Genomic DNA, 10975 nt, shown 5'->3' on the forward strand with positions numbered 1-10975 from the left:
TTTCAGAGAGGCTTAGAGAGACTTACTTAAAGTGATGCTAAATGAAGTGAGTAGAACCAGGAGAACTTTGTGCACAACAAAAGCAAGATTATACAATGATTAATTCTGATGGATGTGGCTCTTTTCAACATCAAGATGATTCAGGCCATTTCCAATAGTGAATAGTGAATAGAATAGGTGAAGAGAACCATCTGCACCCAGAGAGAGAACTGTGGAGACTAAGAATAGATCACAAGATGGTATTTTCACTTTTTATTGTTGTTTGCTTGAATTTTTATTTTTCTCATTTTTTTTTCCTTTTTGGTGTGAGTTTTCTTGTGCAGCTTAATTAATTATGAAAATATATATAAAAGAATTGCTCATGTTTAACATATTGGATTACTTGCCATCTAGAGGAGGGAATTGAGGGGAAGGAAAGAAAAAAAATTGAAACACAAGATTTTGCAAGGATGAATGTTAAAAATTATCTGTGTATATGTTTTAAATTCTCTAACTCACAAAATTGTATGGAATATCTCACTTTATAAGCTTTTGACAAATCCAACTTCTGACAGGTCAGGAAATGGGTTCAATATTAATACTACTTACCTCTTTAATAGAGAAAAATAACAAATACATTTCAATTAACAATTGATAAGCAGGCCATACTCTCTATCTATCTCTCTATATACATACATATATATATTAGAAATTTAAAAAATGCTTCCTTTAAACTTTCTGCTTAATATAAATTTAAATTTAAATTAAATTAGCACATATCTTTAGAAACAATTTTAGAGGTAGATATTAATTTACATTTTCCATTCCAAATTTTTAATTAAAATTCCTAAAGCATAGTTATAACCTTGTCACTCATCTGCTCAAGAAGCATTAGTGCCTTTCTATTGGACTTTAATATTCCTTTAGGATAAAAGAAATATACCTCTTTTTGGCATTTAATGTTTCACAAAATGTGATTTCCAAAAATGATTCCATTTCACTTTATTCCTCCTCACAAATTCTATACATCACTCAAGCTAGTTCTTCCTTTATACATGACATCCCATCTCCTGCATTCCATGACATTGTATGCTGTTTCCCATGACCATAAAGCTCTCTGAATTCATGTTTATAATATATTCATTTCCAAACTCCTTTCAAATTTCAGTTCAACTATCTCTCCTCATTATGATGATTAGTATTCTCCGAGACCCCAGTCTTGTACTGATGACTTTGTATATTTGCTTTGTATTTACATTGTATTTGACAGGCAGAAAGCTTTGCATGTCATATGGGCAGCCAGGCTCTAAATCAGGAAAGCATAGCTTCAAGGCTATAGCACATCCTAAATGTATGACTATACACCAGTTAACTTCTCAATGTCCTAGACCAAATGTAAGGGATCCACAAAACTCTAGAATGGAACTAAACTACATGAAGGCGTAATTGAGAAATACTTATCAAAATAAATAAAATACACTACATCATGTTACTTTTTGTATCATCATTCTATCTTCAAGGATATATTTATATAAGTTTTACTCCATTATAGTAGGCTACTCTCAAATACTAGATTTCAAAATAGTTGCTAATCTGTGTTGGAAAAGGCAAATCCTTGACTACTGATTCCAAGTATCAAAAGATTCAAGTATTCAAATCTATATCACTTATCATTTCCTCTCCATAATGATTCAAAATTCCATTTGTAAAGTGTATTTCTTCATATATATTGGCAATTTATAATAAAAAATAACAAAGTAATGAGATAACATTCTTGCATTTTTTCATTTAAACATTTCCTTTGATAAGTGTAAGGATCTTTATTCATTAGATCCCTAATTCATTGTATAGTACCTAGCAATTAGGTGGTATTTAATGCATATTTATTAAATCATATCAAAACACATGGTTGTCCATTTTTGTTAATAAGCAGGTCATGCTATCTATCTATCTTTCTAACTATAGATAGTTTAAAGAAATTAAATAATGTGATAAAGGTAGTTTAGATAATGGCAAAACAATTTTATTTAAGTAAGTATTCATGACCACTTAAATACAATATCCAAGAAAAAAAGAAATAAAACAACCTAGTATGTGGCATAAATGTAGAAAATATTGTAATCATGCTGGAATAAGAATTATTTCTGTGAATTTTTTTAGCTTGCCAAGCCCCTCACAAATCAACATTCTTCAAAGCTCAATGGAAAGAGTTAATCATCTTTTTAAAAAAAATCTAAAGCATATTAGTTTTTATAGTATCATTATTGAAAATAATCTTTGTTAAAAGCCCTGAAGAACTGCTAATGTTTGAAGTGGACATCTGCTTACATTGGAACTGAGGCTTTTTTACTTTGCCTGGGTTAACCATAGAGCAATTCCATTGCTACCACTATAAACACAGCCTAAGGATTCAATCTTTTCATCAAAAAACATGAAATAAGAACTCTGAGGACTTAAAGATATGGATTAGTTTACTTGTGTGGAGAGAAATTAAAAATTCATCTGTTAAATAAATCAGTTTGGCTTGCTTTGTGGTTGGTTTTCATCTGGCTAAATTTTAACAGCTTTTTTTTTTTTTTTAATCAAAGAAATCTGCCCATTAAAAGGTAATTAGGAATGACTTTAGAAAATAGTCCCTCTAACTCCCTTGACATATTTCCAACAACCTCCTAATCTCATCAAGTTTTTGTTAAGAGCTTTATTAAACTAGCTGGGTATTCATCCTGCTAGCCTCCCTCCCCCCTACCAGTAATTTAAAGTTACTTTTAATCACTTCAGGAGTTAATCATTTCTTTTTTAATGTGTACCTTATTAGTTCTTTTTACAAAAATGGACATTGTTCTCTTGAGAAACAGTCTTCCTTACAAACCTCTTTGTCATCTATGTATCCTTGTCAATATACCATTTTACAAAGGCAAAGCAAAATGTAAATCTGCTACAATCTACCTCCAATTCATGCTATTTAGATATCAAAAATCAATATATCTTATAAAGAGCCTAGAGCAAACAGGCAGCATAGTTCATCACTACTGACTACTTTCTTGTTGATCTCAGCATTCTCCCAGAAGGTGTGGTATAGCAAAATCTAAAATAGAGTAAACGCTAAAAACAAAATAAAATAAGAATCCTTTATAGGCATACAAACTTCAAACTTGACCTCTCAATAGTTTAAGTATGTTTTAATATTGTGGCATCAGAGTCTCACTAGACTTTTTTTCTTCTTCATTTTTATTATTACTATTATTATTACTCTCAAGACTGATATGGAGCATCTTTTATTTATTTTGTGGAAATTCCATTTAAATGGTAACATATGTAAAATATTTTTTCATAATAGTTGACAGAAATAAAAATTCAAAGTATTGTAGAGATCTGTTTTATATATAATTGGGGCATCTTTGAGGTGAAGTAAATAGATTATGAAGTCTAATTTTCTTTCTTCCTGAGTTCAAATCTAGCCTTAGTCATTTACTTAGCTATGTGACTGTGAACAAGTCATTTAATAACCCTTTTTGCCTTAATACTTCATCTGGGAAATGAGCTAGAGAAGGAAATTACAAGCCATTTCCATTTCTTTACAAGAAAACCTAAGTTGGCGTCATAGAGTCAGACATGCTGAAATTGCTGAATGACACAAATTTTACGTGAAATACTCAAGTGCAATAGTTGGAAGAGACTAGCAAATGTTTGAGGAGATAATTAACATATCATAATAGTTAACATAGATATATAATGTTTCACATGCATTCCTATAATTTATCCTCACCATATTTCTATAAAGAAGTACCTTAGATATAATTAGCCCCATTTTACATGTGACCCAATCAAGGCTCAAAGATCAAATGACTTTCTTATTGACACAATTATAAAGTAATATTTGAACTCTAGGTTTCCTAACTATTAATTCAGTGTTCTTATTTCTGCTCTTTCCTATGAAATGAAAATCGCTGTGTTCAATTCTGTATATAATCATCATGTAAGCCAAAAAAGACAACTTCCCAAATTCCCCAAGACTATTAGTCCTCTGAAGAAAAGAGGAATGCAAAATGCCGCCATTTCTTCTATCTTCTAGCATCCTATATTATGCTTTAGAAATAGTACACACAAAAGAAACGTTTGTTTAATTGGATTGAATTGTATCAAATCTATATGAAATTTGAAAAAAAAAAAAGTTCATCCTTTTGGTGATTTTTGACATTTCATAGATCATATTGATGGGTTTTTTTGTTGTTGTTGTTGTTTGTTTGTTTGTTTTTTAATCTGTTTGGAGCTTTTTGCTTTGTAGAAGTTAAGTTTTGTCAACGTGATCAATGGTTGTTATAAAATATTTAAATAGTATCTCTGTAGATTTATTTTTAAGATAACAAGTCTACAATTGTCTTTTTTTCTAAGTTTTCATTGGGGTAGTTAGATCCCCCTAACAATCCAGATCACTAACTCCTGTAATTAATAGTCTGAGAATTGCATGGTCTACTGAAAGATTGTAACTTTGCATGGGATCATATAGCTAATGGTCAGAAAAATTCTGGTGACTTTCTATTCACTGGGCCATATTCCCACTCTTAAGAATTATTGTTTATAAACAGAATTTTAATTTTGTGCTGAGTGTGTGCATGTGTATGTGTAACTTTTACATCTTTATTATACATAATTGCTCATTTCAAAAGGATCAAAAGACAAAAATAAATTAACTAGTAAAGTTCCTGATATTAAACAAAAAAACAAAAATGACAAAGAATACCTAATGCATGTTTCCAATGGATGAAACCATGTCAGTGGTTATGGAGACAGCAAGATAGATACTAAAAGAAATTATTAGTTTGTGGGTTACTTAAAAGCAGCAACTGTATTTGTGTGTATGTGTGTATTATATGTCTTTGTATTTCTATGTGTATGTGTTTCTTTGCATTTTTATTGTTTAGCACTATATAGTAAATGACAAACTGATAAATTTTTGTTGACTTGAAGAAACCAAAAAAATTGTATATGCAATGCAATGCAAGCCATTGCTTATAGTCAAACCATCCACTGGTATGTTTTGTAAATATACAGCTAAATTTAGAATACTAAATAGAATCTACCAGTTGGCTAAATTTTCAAAAAGAAAACAATTTGCCAAAAATAGGTACCTAATTTGGGATATTTCTTGAATTGTAAATTTAAGGCATTTACCTTTTCTTTATAAATATTCTATTTGTTCCTCTCACCCCTTCTCCTTAGGCAAAGATTTTTTTTTTTAATTTTCCCCATTTCCATTTAGTCTGATCAACCAGGAATGGCAAAGAATAAAAATTAAAATAACTAAACAATAATAACTTAAATTATATTATTATTAATATAAGAGATTTCTCCCTAGCCACAGTAGAATATAAAGATCTTTGTGGACAGAGAAATTTTCATAGTACCTACCATAATGCCTTTCAAAGTTCAGGTACTTCATAAAAGTTGGAAGAATGGAATTAAGTCTTCATAGCATTTAGCTCAAAATTCAATGATGGTAGTACTCAAGCTGGACTCCATTCTTATTGAAGGAAAGTCCATGGGAGAAAAGACAACAGGACCAAAGAAAATATGATCATACTTAAAAAGGAAAAAGGCTTTAAAAAAAAAAAAAAGGAATTGTTGGACTGGACACAAAATATAATTTTTAGAATAGTAGTTAATTTGTTTAACTCTTACAAAATGTATTCTGGGGCAGAAGAGGAAACACAGGACTACAACTTTATTTCAAGCAGGGCTCTTGAGTGTGGGCTGATCCTAATTGTTTCTAATTATCTGGGTACAAATTCTCAGTCCTGTTTGCTAAGGATATAATTCAATGGCTATATTTCCATTAGTTATTCACAAAGTGTTTCTCCCCACAACAATTTTCCAGACATAGAAGATATTTAATAAATTTAATTGGTGAATCAAGCTTCCTTTCTCTCTTATTTTTATTTTTAACAGCTTTAGTTGACTATACAAGGCGTACCATTATGTGTCTTTTATTAAATTCATTTGACAGATGTATCTTATTCTGCATTTTTATTCCCAATTTTGGTACTTGGTATATAGTCATAAAAATAAAATTGAACATCATGACTTGTCATCTTATTTTTAAAGAGGAATAGCTGTCTTTAAACATGTATAATCTTTTAGAAAGATGCAGTAAATATCCAAATAAATATGTTTGGCCTCAAGAGAGAATGAAAAGAAAAATAGCTAAAGTTTTGAATGGGCATTTTCTTCAAAAAATATATTTAACATATTATATAGACTTAACAAAAGGGAAGAAAATCATAATACTTAACAAAGTATATTTTTAAAAAGTATATTCTCCTTCTTTTTAAAACAAATAATATTATGTGTGAGATTTTTTTCAGAAATGCATTTTTTATTGATAAAGATGAAAATTATTCAATTATAACATAGGCAATTCCACTTTTTAAAAAAATAATATTTTTTTCCTAAATTAAAAAAAAATGAAATGACAAAAAAGTGTAAAAGGAAATAAAAGCAAAAATATTTTTCCAGTATCTTTCTTCTATTTGGATATAGCTTTTAACCTAAATTTACTACCTGAATATTTCAAAATCAATATCCTAATTATATGCAATTTGAAAAGGAATGCTGAATTTAGTTGACATAATTAGGCTTAAAGTTCAGTAAAAGATGTTTATTAGGTGGGTCCTCTAACATTTTCATTACTTTAAAGTTCCAAAATAATTAAAAAAAAATACAATATTGAAAGGGAAGAGATAGTTGTTAAAAATCAATGGATATAAAGGAAGGAAATAATTCAATATGCACAAGATTATGTTTCTAACATTAAAAAACAGTTCTTGTGTTGTAGGTCAAGGGAAATACCACATCAAGTTATGCCAAAACCAAAGAAAGGGAAAAAAAGTCCTAGAAAGTGATTACTTTTTGATCTGAAATCCTAAATTGCATGAGGGAAAAGGAGAAACTCGGTCCCTATATTGAGAGATTGATGTGAACTGAGAAAATTCAGCTAAGAATCTTACTCAACAATGTTGCACAAGCAAACCTGACCAAAAACTGGTCACATTTATACCTGGAATAGCTAACTATAATTTGTTCCACTTCTGAAAGAAATTCACATGTTGGAAAATCTGTGATTTGTTTGGAAGATTTGTGAGACACTGGAATGTCTCTTGGGCATAAAAATATAAGTTTCCAGAGTTCCCTTCTTTCTTTTTCCTTGGTCCACCAAGACTTTCTGGTAAGTAGTCATTGCTAATACTAATGGTCACATACTATAAGGTCTCTGACCACCCTGCACTTAAGTTGTCACTAACTCTGCTACTTACTCAAATTTAGGGGAATTGCTTATATTAAATAACCTTCTTATACATCATTTTAATAGAAGCAGAGAAAAAAATCTCATTAATGAGATTGAAGCTTGACATCCAAGGAAACAGCATTATATTCAGAATTTAAGGTCCTTTAGTGTTGGCAACCACAGTGCTGAACTCTATTTCCTATAATCCAGAATTGTAGTAAGAAAGTTGTTATCAAACCAGGACCTCTGGTTAAAACCAGTGTAGGTGGAAGTAAGGCAAAGTCTAATGGCAAAGGAGAGCACTTTCCCACAGAATAACCCATTCTTAGACATTACACAACTAGCAATCAGTGTGAAGACCTCCATCCAGCTAGCAAGACCATATTTGAACTGAGAGTAATTAAATAGGCCTTCAACTGATGTGAATGTAGGGTGACTGATCTTCCTCTCTTTGTCCCATATTTTATCCTGTGCCTTACTATCTGATTAGAAAGAAATTGGGGAAGATCAGAAGGGATGGATGAATAAAACATTCTCCATGCCTAGAACATTTAACATTTTTTCTCATGTTTTGATAATTCAAAAACTATATGGTTAATGAACTGATAGAATATGATTTAAAATAAGTCATTAATTTAGAAAGAAACATTTAGGTATAAGGATATGAAATGTTTCATTTTCTAACAAATTAATCATATATCAGGATCCCCTAAATCTACATTTGAACTCCAATCACTTTGATTTTTCACTTGACTAACTATTTGAAGGCACAAAACTCAGTGGAATAGGAATCTTACCCAAGCACACCACAGAAAAGAAGTTTACATAGGCACCAAAGGAATTCTGAAGAAATCACTTAGGTGGTAGTTTCAAAATAGTGCCATTTATTATATTCAATATTATTATATTGAAGATAACTCAGATACTTAAATCCTTCCCTATGCAATTAGTAAATTGATTTTTTTTTGTTTCCTATAAACAAAAAAGGCAGCACAAAAGCCCCTGTGAGCTACTATTACTATCATAGGATTCGTTGTCACAAACATACCCTAAAGCAGAAGAGATGTGTTGATATAACTCTATTCTGGAGCATCAATGTAAATAGCTAAGTGAAGATTTACAAAATCCTATTTCAAATATTTTACCTGAATCTCACTCTCCTTCCCCCAAAAGAAAAGTTTTCTATGAACAATGATATCCATATACTACACTGCATACAGCAGGCAAAAATATTAATGATATCTTATGCTGTGTGTTTGTGGTTTGATAAACAGTACAGTATATATCTAATATGTCCATTCCCTAGGGTGCTGAAGCCTCTAAGTAGAGTTTTGAAGTCCAGGAACTGCAACCAATTAAAGTATGTGGCATTTATGTAAGGGACTCTGAATATGTTTTCCCTAACAGCTTCAAATTTCTTATTTCTCAAGTGATTCTATATAGGAACAGGGAAATGATTGTTTTAAAGTTATCAGTGACCAAAGTCAATCTGGTTTTAACCAATATAAATAAATAAGTGAAAAATTCTAGAGGGAGAGATCATGACTGAGGAAAAAACTCACTAGTCCTTCAATATTTTCAGTGCTAATAAGGGTTAAGTTGAAGTTTTAATTATCAAGGAATAATTTTAGCAGCGGTATGAAGCCTATTGACATTTCCTCAGTATATACTTTTAAAATATGTAATTAAAAGTAATACTAAATTTCAGTAGACATTAATGAAAATAGAGAGGTATTTTTTTTCTCATTCAAGGCAACAAACTGTCTGAAATCTATCCATGGAATTCAGATTGAGCATCCCTATCCTAAAATTTCCATGGGAAATACAATGCAGCCAAATTCATCCAGTCATCCAGGAATAACTTCCACTATTTCCAAATAATCCTTATCACTCCATGAAATAACTAAAGATATAGAAAAACATAGATTTCACATCCTGCCTCATGGTGAATAATTGAATAACTTCTAATAATACACAAGTAATTAGTAGGAAGAGGCAGTAAGAATTACTAGAGAACTTGTTTCCTTCCAAACAAAAGGAAACTCTTCAAAATGAGTCAAAGATAATAGAAATTACTTCTACTGGCCATGGAAACATCTTTGTGACTCCTCTATACACCAAGATTCCCATATTTCTTGACAGATTTCTCAAAGAAGCATCCATGAAATTGTCCCTTAAAATGAATGTTATGATGCTATGAATTATGGTATTTAAATAGCTTGGGCAAGTAAATATACTTTAATCTAACAGAAAGATGAGGTACATACAATTCATATCTAAAATGTAGATTTGAAAATGCATTCATAAAGCAATGTGTGATTAGATATCATTTGATTATAAATCATCATCATCATCATCATCATAATTTTTATTATTATTGTTAGATACCTAGGCATTATTGACCCTGTCAAAATTCCTCATAGCACCTAATCAGAAGGAAGGTACTTAAGTAATCAGCTGTGTTTCATTGATTTAGTCCACTGTGGAATTTGTTGTGTCAAATACATTTATCAAATTCAGCCACATTACTGAAGGCTCTGTGGCATTTGTTTTTCTTTTCTCCCTTTTAATATTTGTTTATCTTTACTATGTATTTTGGGATTGTTTCTATATGCAAACAATACTGAATTCTGCAAATTTTTCTTCAGGGTAAAAATATGTAAAAATGAAGCCCAAATATAAGGTAAAGCTGTCTTGCTCCTCTAATATTGTGTATCTTAAAGATATTTGTGTGAGGAAGCAATTTAATTGAGCAGAGCAGTGAGTTTGTTTCCATTTGGCAGGTGAGAAGACCATGATTCAGAAATGTATTGGAAAATCTTAAATTAGAAAACAAAACCTGAAGTTTATAATTTGTCCATATGATTCTATCATTTCATTCTGGAATTGTATAATATGTCCTGTTCATGTCCAAAAATTCTTCTGGACATACATGGTTCTCATAATCTACTCCTGGAAATTAAATTATAAAGCTCTTCATAAAGAAAATTGTTCCCAACCACTTAGGAATATTGTTTAATATGAAAGTGGAATTTATGCCCAAAGTCTCATCATCATTTTTTTTAATCATGAATACAAATTCCCAAAATATATGGGCATTTAATAATAGCAAAGTGACAGTTTTATGTGATCAAAAAAAAAATACCAGATTTTGAACTACAAAACCTAGGTTTGAATCTTAGCTTGCTGCTTCCTAATTATGTCATTTAATCTCTATGTGTACACAGTAAAATGTGAAGCCCAGCTAGCTCAGTCTGTAGAGCATGAGACTCTTAATCTCAGGGTCGTGGGTTCAAGCCTCACATTGGGCGCCAAAATGTAAAGTTCTGTCTTCTCTCAATTGTAATCCTTCTCTGGGAGGAGGTTTCTTTTCTCTGTGAATCTTTTTCATAGGACGTCTTCTCCTTGATCCAGTCCAGAACTCCTCCTTCAGGCTGCAGTCCCAACTCTGGCCCAGACTTGACTCTCTCCTTGCTCAATGGTATCTTCTTTTATCCTCCCAGAGAATGGGTGTGTGAGAACGCAAGGGCTTGTGGGAAAATTACTTCTACAATGAACTTGCTCCTTTTAAACATGCCCCAGAAGTTCAAAGGGGTAAAACTCCCCTTAAAGGCCAGAACCAAAAGGTATGGACTAGAGAATTGTTAAGTACTGATTTAGCACTTAGTAAGAACCTATCATCGCATTATCTCATTAGCACTTAGTAAGAACCTA

The sequence above is a fragment of the Sminthopsis crassicaudata genome, chromosome 4, assembly GCF_048593235.1.
Source record: "Sminthopsis crassicaudata isolate SCR6 chromosome 4, ASM4859323v1, whole genome shotgun sequence".
Classification (NCBI taxonomy): domain Eukaryota; kingdom Metazoa; phylum Chordata; class Mammalia; order Dasyuromorphia; family Dasyuridae; genus Sminthopsis; species Sminthopsis crassicaudata.